Below are 12243 nucleotides of genomic sequence, written 5' to 3'. Positions count from 1 at the left end.
ACTTTCCAGCATTCTCTTCTTCTTTAGGTTTCTGCCTTTGACGTAGTTTTCCTTTAGTTTTTTTTTGCACAGCATACAATCATTGGAATTCATTGCTGGTATTGTAAACAATACCAATCTTATTTCTCTTACAGGAGTTCCCTTCTCACTTAAGCACACCAGCATGAGTATTCAGTAGCTGTATATTCAAAGCTACGTGGATTGTCACCCTGTCGTGGTGGAGAAGCTTGTGTGGTCCTGTGATCCCGAGAGCAATGCCGTCTGGAGCTATGCTCCTGGTAGGGTCACCCATGGTGGTAAGGTCGAGGATGAGGTCCCTGACAAAGAACAATCCAACCAAGACCTCAACGGTGGAACAGGCAGACAAAGTTACTTCGAACTCAATGGCTGTGAAGACGGATGAAGGCTGCAACAAATCCATCAGCTCCAATTGTTGTGGTTTCCATGCCATTGGAATCAGTTGTTTGATTTGTGAAGTATCGTGTGCTTCTTGGAGTGCAACATCAAGTACGTGTTAAACAAATACACGCACAGGCGTCTTCGCTCTGTGGGCCACTTCTTCAGAACGAAGACCATCATCCTCAACCTCGAGGGATAGCCACAACGATGATTCAAAGCTGCATTTAGTATTAATGAACTGAAGATAATGATCAAGCTAACCTAACATCCAGTCAATATATTTTCTTTGTAGAAGTATCCCTACAGTTATTTGTAGAATTAATTTATTGCAGTTTTTCATGATTTTTTATCAAATTGGTTTCTTTAAATTAGGTTTACTTGCTGTATAAAACTTTTAGCTATCTTTTGTCTTGTTCTCAACACATTGGTTAGTGCACTTAACACTGAAATGTGTGAGGTCATGCAATTTAATATGAGAAATTAAAAGACTGACTCATCTTAAGCAAGAAAGCTTTCAGTGAGTGAAGCTCAGTGGGATAGCGAGTTGGGTAGCTGACTTCTGTTAAGTGCCACTGCAAAAATACAGATCTATTTTATTGAGCATTCCTGCCTTCAATGACACTTAACAGAAAACTTCTGTTCAGTGAGTAACCATGATCTCAAGCTTTCAGTCATCTATCACTTTAAGTCATCATTTCATTCTGATTCTTATCTCTCATTCCTTCCCCTTATAATCTGCCAATGAAAGCTCATGAAAATTACTTCATCTTGGCATATTGCTGCCTTCCAGTCTCAATTTTGAATCTAACAATCCTACGTAATGATACTGATATTTTCATGTATATTTCTTCTACGTATTTCACTTCCTTCCCTATCCTTTCAATCGTCCTGGTAACCTATATATTCCTCCCTCTAATGTTCCAAAGATCAAAGTTTAAAGTAACTTTATCAAAGTACCTATACACAATAACTATTCCTGAACCTGAGGGTCCCAAGGCTTCTGTATATCCTTCCTGCTGGAAGTTGATAGGTAGACTTTGCAAAGGCTGAAGAGGATGGAATTTGATAAAAACTTCGTCTGGATAGTGTGTGTCATTGATGATGGTTGCTGTTTTCCCTGTGACAGCACTCCATGTAGATGTGGAGAGGGCTTTATCCATGATAGACTGGGCTATATCCACTAAATTTTGTAGGTTTTTCCATTCAAGGGCATTTGTGTTTCCATACCAGGCCATGAAGCAATAAGTTAATATACTCTCCACTGCATATCAATACAAGTTTGTCAAAATTTCATATGACATGTCAAATCTTTGCAAACTTCTAAGTAGGAGTTCTGCTGTGCTTTCTTTATAATGGCAGTTCCCTCCTTACCTCTTTCCCTTTATTCCATTGCCCATTGTTCTCTCATAATTTTCCATCCTCATCAGCCTTTGTAAATTTTATCTACCAGCGTCTTACGTCATTCCCATTCCGTTCCTTACCTGCCTATCATTCCCCAGTTACCTGGATCTACATATTGCTTGCCAATCTTCCCCCACATGTTATACTGGCAATCTTCCCTCTTTCTTTCCAGTCCTGATGAAGAGTCTTGAACCAAAATGTTGACTGTCTATTTCCCTCCATATATGCTGCCTCACTGTTGACTTTCTCTGGCATTTAGTGTGTTGCTCCATATTTCTAGCATCTGCAGTCACTCTTGTTTCTTTACTTGTCCCTTTAGCACCTTCTTTCACATTGGATTGTCATCATGCTGCACCATCTCATCTCAGGTTACATCCACTTTTCAGATCCTCCTCTGCTTAACTGATCCTCCTTCCATTCATTTTTTTCTTCAACTTGCTGCTTTCTGTGCATTATTATATTTTTGGCTTTTTCTGGTTTGAATAATAGGTCATACCTGAGAAGCACACTTTGCTTCTCTGTTCTCTGATGCTTCTTGAATTGCAGAGTATTTCTAACAGTTGTTGGCTTTCCATTCTGTTAAGTGAGCTTAGTAAATGGAAAGGAAGGCTTTTGTGACCTCAAGTAAAACCCAAAATAGTTCTAAGGCAATTGGTCATCACTTTTGAGAGGATTCCTGTTCTGATTTGAAAAACATACATGGAAAACAGAACAAGACTAAAAAGCACTAACTAAGCTGCTGAATATACCAACAATTCTAAATTATTGATTTTAGCTTCTATTTTGTATACAAACACCATATTTTGAGGATTGCGTTTCAAACTATTTTTCATTTAATTGCTCATGAAGTTTTAAAAATATTGGCTTTTCAGAGCAAAATGGATTGTCCTAAAATGGCTGTGGAATATACTGTATTTCTGCTTGTTATGATTTAATATCCACAGAATTAAATTGTTAATACCAAGATTCAATTTTCAGTTGTTATTTTATTGCATGCTACTCTTCTGCTGCTGAGCAGAATCCTTTATTAAAAAAATTAAATCTTTGCCAATAATATTTTGAAGGTAAATTGTTGTAATTATGTCAACAGATGAATACATTTTGGGAGTACGATGCAAAAATCTGTTCATAGGATGAGACACTTACCAACTATTCAACACAGGGAACTTTTAAGTGTTTTAATTTTCAAAGGAGACTCTTTTTTTTTAATCCCACCATGCTGAGTGATTTAGCGACTTTAAGCTGGTTAAATGTTTTATACAGTACCACTTAAGCTTAACTGATTTTATGGATCTGCAATAAGTATTTTAATTTAAGGGAAATAGCAAACATTCAATTCAAATGTCTTGAACATATAAATGACTCACCACAGATCATTCATAAAATGAAAAGTTAAATCAACTGGCAGAGTGGAATGAATGTCTAATGCAGAACCTACCTGAGTTTCATTTTAAAAGTGTAGGGTCCTCCTTCATTAATTTCGCTCAAGGGAGATGCTGGTTTTGTAAAGTCTCATGGAAAATGTTTTTTATTTATTTAATTTTTGACCTTGTTTGCCCCTTAACTGAGTGGCTTGGCCATCAAGTGGTGCTAAGATAAATTGTTTGAGTTTAGATCTACAATTAGACCAGAACTGGTAAAGATGAGAGATTTTTAAATAAAACAATCCAGCAGTTTCAGTTTTCACAACCGATGTAGGGTTTCAACACAAAATATTGCCAAAATCTTTCCTCTCACAGATGTTTCTTGACTCAGTGATTTCTTCCAGAAAATTCTTTGTTGCATTTAATTTCAGAAAGTGTGCTATGTGTTTTGATCAATCACATAAAATAAAATTCAATTATATGACACATAAATCCTGCACTATACATCACAGATTAATCCATACTGCTTTATGCATCTGCTCATCATGGAATTAAATAGACCCAAATTTTGTTTTAAATATTAGATGTAAAATAAGTAGAAAGAAAGCATGGAGATGAAGGTTGACATCCCCCACACAATAAAAAGCATGTTCATGACTGCCTTTAGGATGCTGAATACAGAATTTTTAAGGAACGTTCATCAATCTGAAATATTAACCTTGTTCCTCTCCACATATTTGCTGACTGACGTATTGAGTTTTTCTAGCATTTCCTGTTTTTACTTCAGATTAACACTATCAGTGTTTTTTGCTTATTTTGACTTCAATTCAGTAAGAAGGTACAGAGCAGTGGAATATAGTTTCTAATAGCAATCACATTGGAAACTCCTCTTTGTACGGAGGAAGATGTTGAAGTGAAGTTGCCAGAATATAACACTATATTATGTATGATAAACTACATTCACAATACTGCTCATGGTCCATTAATGTAGATTCATCCGTCTCAATAAGATAATGGAGTGATTGTACTATCGTGCTGTCATTTTTTTAGTACTCATTACTGAAAGTGTCGCAGCTTGTGAAGCAGACGCTATTAACGGACAGTACAACAGAAATAGAATTTGGTCTAATATAGTGCAATGGAAGGATATTGGAATGCAATAGAACAAGATTGATATATTTTTCTTTTGGTACAAAGCTCAAATGATTGCTGCTATCAGATGACTCATTATATCTGTGAATCTATCTATTGAAACTGGTTCATGTTAGTGAGTGCATCCTGCTTATGCATTCGTTACAACATTCTTCGAAAATTCGCAGGAAAGAGGATTGAAATATTTTTGAAATTGAGTTTTTAAACTTATCCTGTCAAAACATACAGGAACTCCCCACGTGAAGCCTCCCACATTGAGTACAGAATGGAAATTATGGTTGCTCTCTGTGAAGATGGCAAAAATGGCTCAGAGATACTGAGTCAAATCCAACTTGAACAAATGTAACATTCTGACAAAGTCATGGGAACTCCTGGTTTAGAACTAGTTGAAAAGGAGAAGGAGCAGCCCTGATAGCATTAAGAACTTTGAGTATCTTTGTGGGGAAGAAGTGGAAGTTGAGCAAAGAAGATGGAAAGAGCATACCACTTCCCACGTTGTTCAGCCACTGGCCTCATCAAGTATCTCCTGCCTGTTTCTTTGCTGCAAGTTCCAAACTTACCTCATCAGCCATTTCAAAGTCCACAGAGCAGGTGGAATGATGTCATCCTCAACCCCAAAAGACTTGTGAAGAAAGTCAACTCTCCAATGGATATCTACTGTTCATTGACATTGAAGTACTAATGTAGACTGGAATTGCATTTGGTAATTCTGCACCAAGCTTTAAAAAATTCTGAAGTGTATTGAAATATGTTAGAATGTTCTAGTGACTGCTGATGTAGTAATCCAAATTCTATTTCTTTCTCTTGAAGCAGAGAGCTATCAGTAGAATGTCATAATGTAAGAATATCATCAAATGGGTTGTATAGGATTAAAAAGCAAGACCTTTAGAAATTAAAAAGTCCACATGCAATTATAACAGATAATGTCAGAAATGTCTCTGAAATATTGACCTCCCTTTTCTTATTTGTGTTGTGTTTAGAATGAAATTGCATCATCTTTTGTCTGTGTGCTTGGTAGCCAATGATACAAGATTCTGCAGGTGACATCCTAGTCAATGCACGCAGCAATTAAACCTTAAATTCTTCGTGCTGGATGTCATCAGAAAGGAAAAGCAAAGTACTATTTCTCAGATAAGACAACGTCCTGCTTACGTACATCTTATGAACAACATACAGAGGTGAAAGGAACCAAATTTTCTTACTGATATGGTCACATTACTATTATTGCTGACTTAAGCCATTTGTACTAATGGTATTGGCTGTGCTATCTATACAACAAAACAGCCTGTTATGGCTTCTTTCACTAATGGCATTTTGTTAATGTCAGTTATATTGGAAAATCTGTATAATTTTACAAGAACTTAATTTTTAAAACTTTAGTTGCCTTTCAATTACTGTTCATTTCAGCTCTTCAATTGGAATTCCTACACCAGGAAGAGTGACAAATACATTTATCTTCAACAGAAAAAAACTGTTACATTATAATTTATCTTTAGCTTGATCATGTTTATACTTGTGTATCATTTCAGCTGTTATTTGCATTTATAAAAAGATTGCTGAAATACAGAAGCAACAAACATTGCAAAAGTTGCCAAAGGTTTGTAATGGGCGAGAGAACCGAGATTGTTGTGGAGGTATTGGAGACTGCAGGAAATGATGTAAACAGCAGGACAGAGACCTCAGAACTACTTTGCAAGAATGCAAGCCAAGCAAAAGTGAGATAATTAATGAAAAACAGAGGAGGAAAACAAAGGCAAACTGAAGTTAAGATGGGAATTTGAACAAAATCATTTGAAATTGCTTATTACATCAATCACCAGTTATAAAGAGTAAGTATAAACTAATATGAATTTCCAATAGGCTTGGGCTTAAAATATGAATCTGCCTTTTTTATCCCCCCCTTTTGATCAGTGTTTGTAGCATTAGCAGTGCTTATTGGAGGCCTTCAGTATATAATTTTCAATTGAACTAGGGGCAGAAATCTTCCAGGAATCTCACCAGCATATAAAAAAACAATATGACGGAACAAAAAATAATCATTGTGCATTACCATGAATGGCAAAACATGTGATCTGGTGATACTTCAGGACTTGCACTTTCCTACTGCCTCATAGAATCTTGGAGGTAATTGCTTTAGTGTAAAGTATGTTCTTGTACTTTACACCAAAGCGGAATTCCCTTCCAAAGGGAGGGAGGATTCATGTACAGAAGATCTTCTACTTATTTTGAAGTAAAAATGCTGTAAGAGGTTTGATGAACAGGAATGTAGGAAAGCACATTGAGTCAATAACAGGAGGTTTTTTTTTAACTTGGCTCAATACAAATAGTTATTTCCAAAGTTTTGTAAATAGCATAGGACTTTTCATTTTCAGGCTCTTAATTTGATTCATATGCTGAACTGTCAATTCCTGCACAGAATATGTGATGTTTTCCAATGACAGTAATCAATCATTCTATTCATTAAATTCTTTGCCACATAATGTAGTTGTTGCTAGTCTTTCCAAAAGCCCAGGATAAAGGTGGTGCCAGTGAATACCAGAAGATGGTGCAAGCAAACAATGCTACCAAAGGTGATGTTCTCAGGATGGATCATAAAGCAAGTCCTTTCACTTCTTTTACAGCTTCTTTTTTATTTTAGATGCAGTTCTACTGCTGCTTGAGTCTGTAATCCATATTTTGGTGGCGTGATCTTGGGCCAGTTGTGTGATCTGGTGCTTTGCTGTCTTGACAGAGATCCATGAGGCTGCAACCAAAGCGTGTGGCTTATTGGCGTGGCACGGGTCCATTATTGACTCCATCTCTCATATATTTCACTGATTAAAGTGCAAACGGAGATTGAAATCTTCGAGGCGGGTGCATAAGGCAGGTGAGTGCTCAGGCTGTCTATCAGCCTCTCACTCGCTGCTGCTGGAGAATGTGTCTGTGTATGATGGTCTCTCACTTGCTGCTCCTAAGGCAACTTGTGTTCGAGTTATCGCTCTGTCTCCATCAGAGGTGGGGTTGGAGCAAGGTTTAATTGACATGGATTGTAGATCTCGACTCTAATTCAGTTTTTATGATGTGTTGTCATTCTGGTTGCTGTTTTCTTATTACTACTGTTTGAGCCGGGCAGCCTGCAGATAATGAACACTGAGCAGAACTGTACTGAAATATGCCTTTTGTAATTTATATTCTGTGTTTTCAATCATGTATTCTTTGTCACTGTTTGCCTGATTTTTTTTTTTGTTGGAGGAGGGGTTATGATGTTTGATGTCTTCCTTTGAAGAGGTTGGTCCCGTAGTTCTTTGATTTGTGACTATCTATGGGGAAGACAAATTTCAGGGTTGCACACTGTATGCATACTTCGAATCTTGGACTCTTTGAAATGTAGTAGTCCAATTCAGGGATTTAATAATTGACAATAGACAATAAGTACTCATTCTATAAGGTCACTTTTCTATTTGAGCATAAAAAAATGTGATAAACTTATTACAACTAATATTTTAATACACCCTTAATCCCTACCCTTTTACAGTCCCAACAAAGGCATAGGAGAGGACGGGACCAAAACTGATTGGAAGGGTTCACTAGCAGGGGTGACAGCAGAGCAGTGATGGCTGTAGTTTCTGGGAGCAATTCAGAAGGTGCAGGATTGATACAGCCCAAAGAAGAAGAAGGATGACAGAATTGTGGCTGAAAAGGGAAGTCAAAGCCAACATAAAAACAACAGAGGACATATAATAGAGCAAAAATTAGTATGAGATTAGATGATAGAGAAAATGTTAAAAGCCAATAGAATACAACTAAAAATGCCATAAGGAGTAAAAAGATGAAATATGGAAAGCTAGCCAATAATAACAAAGAGGATACTGAATTTTTTTCAGTTATATAAAGAGTGAAAAGAAGTGAGTTGATCTCAGACTGCTGAAAAATGATGCTGGAAAGGTAGTAATGGGGAAAGTCACCTGAACCCGATGGACTACACGCAAGGGTTTAGAAAGACGTGTCTGAGGAGATCGCAGAGGCGTTATTAATTACCTTTCAAGAATCAGTATGTTATAGTTCTGGAGGACTGGAAAATTGCAAATGTTACTCCACTTTTCAAGAAGGAAGAGTAACAGAAAAAAAAGAAATGATAGATCATTTAGCCCGATCTCAATGATTGGAAAAATGTTTGAGTCAATTGTTAAGTATGAGTTTTTGAGGTATTTGGAGGCACATGATAAAATAGGTCAAAATCAGCATAGTTTCTTTAAGGCAAGATCTTGCTTGAAAAATTTGTTTGAATTCTTTGAGGAAATAACAAACAGGATAGGCAAAGCAGAATGGGTGGATATTGTGTACTTGGATCTTCACAAAACTTTTGATAAGGAGTCACACATGAGGCTGTTTAGCAAGATAAGATCCCATGGTATTACAAGAAAGATATTAGCATGGATAGAGGATTGGATGATTGGCAGGAGGCAAAGAGTGGGAATAAAGTGAGCATGTTCTGATTGGCTGCTAGTGACTAGTGGTATTCTGCAGGGGACTGTGTTGGGGCCACTTCTTTTTACGTTGTATGCCAATGATTTGGATGATGGAATTGACAGTTGTGTGGCCATGTTTGCAGATGATATGAGGACAGGTGGTAGGGCAGATAGTGTTGAGGAAACAGGGTGGCTGCAGAAGGACATACACAGATTAGGAGAATAGGCAAAGTAATGGCAGATGGAATACGGTGCCATGAAGTGTATGGTCATGCACTTTGGTAGAAGGAATAAAAGTTAAGAGCAATGTTTTCAACTTTCCAGACCTCCAGAACCATGCCAGAATCTAGTGATTATTGAAATATCGTTATGAATTCCTCCTCTTCAGCTACCTCTTTCAGAATCCTGGGGTTTAGACTATCCAGTCCAGATGATTTATCTATCTTGAGACTTTTTAGATTTCCAAGCACCTTCTCCCTAGTAATAGCAACTGCACTCACTTCTGCTTCCTGACATTCTTAAACATTTGGCATTCTGCTGGTGTGTTCCACAGTGAAGGCTGATGCAAAATATCTATTCAGTTCATTTACTTTTTCCTTGTTCCCCATTACTAACTCTTCAGCATCATTTTCCAGTGGTCCAATATTATCTCTCACCTCTCTTTTACTCTTCATGTATTGGAAAAAACTTTTTGTATCATCTTTGATATTAGCATATTTCATCTTGTGGCTTCTTCGTTGCCTTTTGTTGCTTTTTAAAAGCTTTCCAGTCCTCTAACTTCCCACTAGTTGCCACTCTATTATATACCCTCACCTTTGTTTATATGCTGGCTTTGACTTCCCTTGTAAGCCACAGATGCATCATCCTGCCTTTAGAATACTTCTCCTTTGGGATGTAGCTATCCTGCGCCTTTTGAATTGCTCCCAGAAACTGCCTTTGCTGTTCTGCTATCATCTCTGCTAGTGTCCCTTTCCAATCAGTTTTGGATAGCTCTTCTTTCATGCCTCTCTAATTGCATTTACTCCACTGTAATACTGATACATCTGACTTTAGCTTCTCCCTCTCAAATTGCTCAGTAAATTCTATCATATTACGTTTACTGTCTCCTAATGGTTCCTTTACCTTAAGCTTGCTAATCAAGTCTGGTTCATTGCAGAACATCCAATCTAGGATAGATGATTCCCTGAAGGACTTAACCACAAGCTGCTCTAAAAAGCTATCTCATAGGCATTGTTCAAATTCTCTCTCTTGTGATCCAAGATCTGCACCAATCTGATTTTCCATATTGAATATCCCCATGACTATCATAACATTGCCTTTTTGACGTGCATTTTCTATCTCCTACTGTAATTTTCTCCTTTTCTAATCTCACTCACAGACCTAGGTGCCCTACCATCCACTCTCTTGCTCCTGATTCAACTGGGCCACCAGAAAAACATACATCCACTGCAATGAAGTGTTTTAAGAAGTTGGTCATGAAGGATATCAAATCCTGCCTGAGTAGTGACCTGGATCCACTCCAATTTGCCTACCCTCACATCAGGTCAACAGCAGCTGCCATTTTATTGATCCTTCAGTCAAATCTTGAACATCTGCACAATGAAGGTGCATACATCAGAATGCTCTACATTGACTGTAGCTATCATCCCATCAGAAGTAATCAAGAAGCTGCAAGGCTGTGGACTCAAAACCTCCCTGCCTGACCGAATCCTTGAACTGCTCACTTGCAGACCCCAGTCAATACAGATTGGCATACCACCTTCTCCACAATCACCATCATTACAGGTACACTGCAAGGCTGTGTGCCCAACCCCTTGCTCTACGTGTGTTGCTGTTATGACTGTGGTTAATTACAGCTCCAATGCAGTCTTTAAGCTTGCTGATGACAGCATTGTAGTAGGCTGAATTAAAGATGGTGACAAATTGGTATATGGCAGGAAAATTGAAATCTGGTTGAATGGTGCCCCAACAACAACCTCTTACTCAACGTGAGTAAAGCCAAACAAATGATTATTGATTACAGAAAGAAGAAGCCAGAAGCCCATGAACCACCCACACTGGGGGACTGAAGGTAGAAAGTAACTTTAAATTCCTTGGCAAAATGATACCAGAGAATCTGTCCTATTACCAGTACATAAGTGCCATCACAAAGAAGGCATGACAGTGTGTCTACTTTCTTACAAATGTGCTAAAAAAAATGGCAAATGGAATTCAATGGAGACAAGCATGAGATGGTGCACTTTGAGTGGACAAACCAGGGTGGAACATACAGAGTGAATGGCAGGGCATTGTGGAATGAGGAAGAACAAATGAGTCTTGGAATACAGATCCGTATTTCCTTGAAAGTAGTGTCACAAGTAGGATAATAAAAGAGAGCATTTAGCAGATTGACCTTCATAAACCGCATTACTGACTATAGGAATTGAAATGTTATATTGAAGTTGCTTATGACATTGTTGAGGCCTAATCTGGAGTACTATGTGTAGTTCCAAACACCGACAGTACCCATAGAATTGAATGAATGTTGCATTTACTTTATTTCTTAAATCCTTCATGTACATGAGTAAAAATCTTTACGTTACATCTCTATCTAAATGTCCAATGTGCAATCATAGTAATTTATAATAATTTATAATAAATAGAACAGTCAATGTAATATAGAGTACACTCATGTCAGCATGAGTTCATCAGTCTGACGGCCTGGTGGAAGAAGCTGTTCCAGAGCCTGTTGGTCCTGGCTTTTATGCTGCGGTACCGCTTCCCGGATGGTAGCAGCTGGAATAGATTGTGGTTGGGATGGCTTGGGTTCCCAATGATCCTACGGGCCCTTTTTACACACCTGTCCTTGTCAATGTCCTGAAACATGGGAAGTTCACAAATACAGATGTGCTGGGCTGTCCACACCTCTCTCTTCAGAATCCTGCGATTAAGGGAGGTACATTTTCCATACCAGGTGGTGATGCAGCCAATCAGCATGCTCTCAATTGTGCCCCTGTAGAAAGTTATTAGGATCTGGGGGCCCATACAAAACTTCCTCAATCGTCTGAGGTGAAAGAGGAGCTTGTTGTGCCTTTTTCACAACACAGCAGATATGTACAGACCACATAAGATCCTCGGTGATGTGGATGCCAAGGAACTTAAGGCTGTTTACCTTCTCAACTCCAGATCCATTGATGTCAATAGGGGTTAGCCCGTCTCCATTCCTCCTGTAATCCATAACCAGCTCCTTTGTTTTTGTGACATTGAGGAAGAGGTTGTTTTCTTGACACAACTGTGTCAGAGAGATGACGTCTTCGCTGTAGGCCACCTCATTATTGTATGAGATAAGGCCAATCAATGTAATGTTGTCGGCAAATTTCATTAGCAGATGAGCTGTTGGTAGTGAAACAGTCATGGGTATACAGGGAGTTAAGGAGAGGACTCAGTCCGCAGCTCCGAGGAGCTCCTGTATTGAGAGTCAGAGGGTTGGAGGTGAGGGA

This window comes from Mobula hypostoma, chromosome 4 (assembly GCF_963921235.1).
Source record: "Mobula hypostoma chromosome 4, sMobHyp1.1, whole genome shotgun sequence".
Classification (NCBI taxonomy): domain Eukaryota; kingdom Metazoa; phylum Chordata; class Chondrichthyes; order Myliobatiformes; family Myliobatidae; genus Mobula; species Mobula hypostoma.
This window is presented reverse-complemented; position numbering follows the sequence as displayed.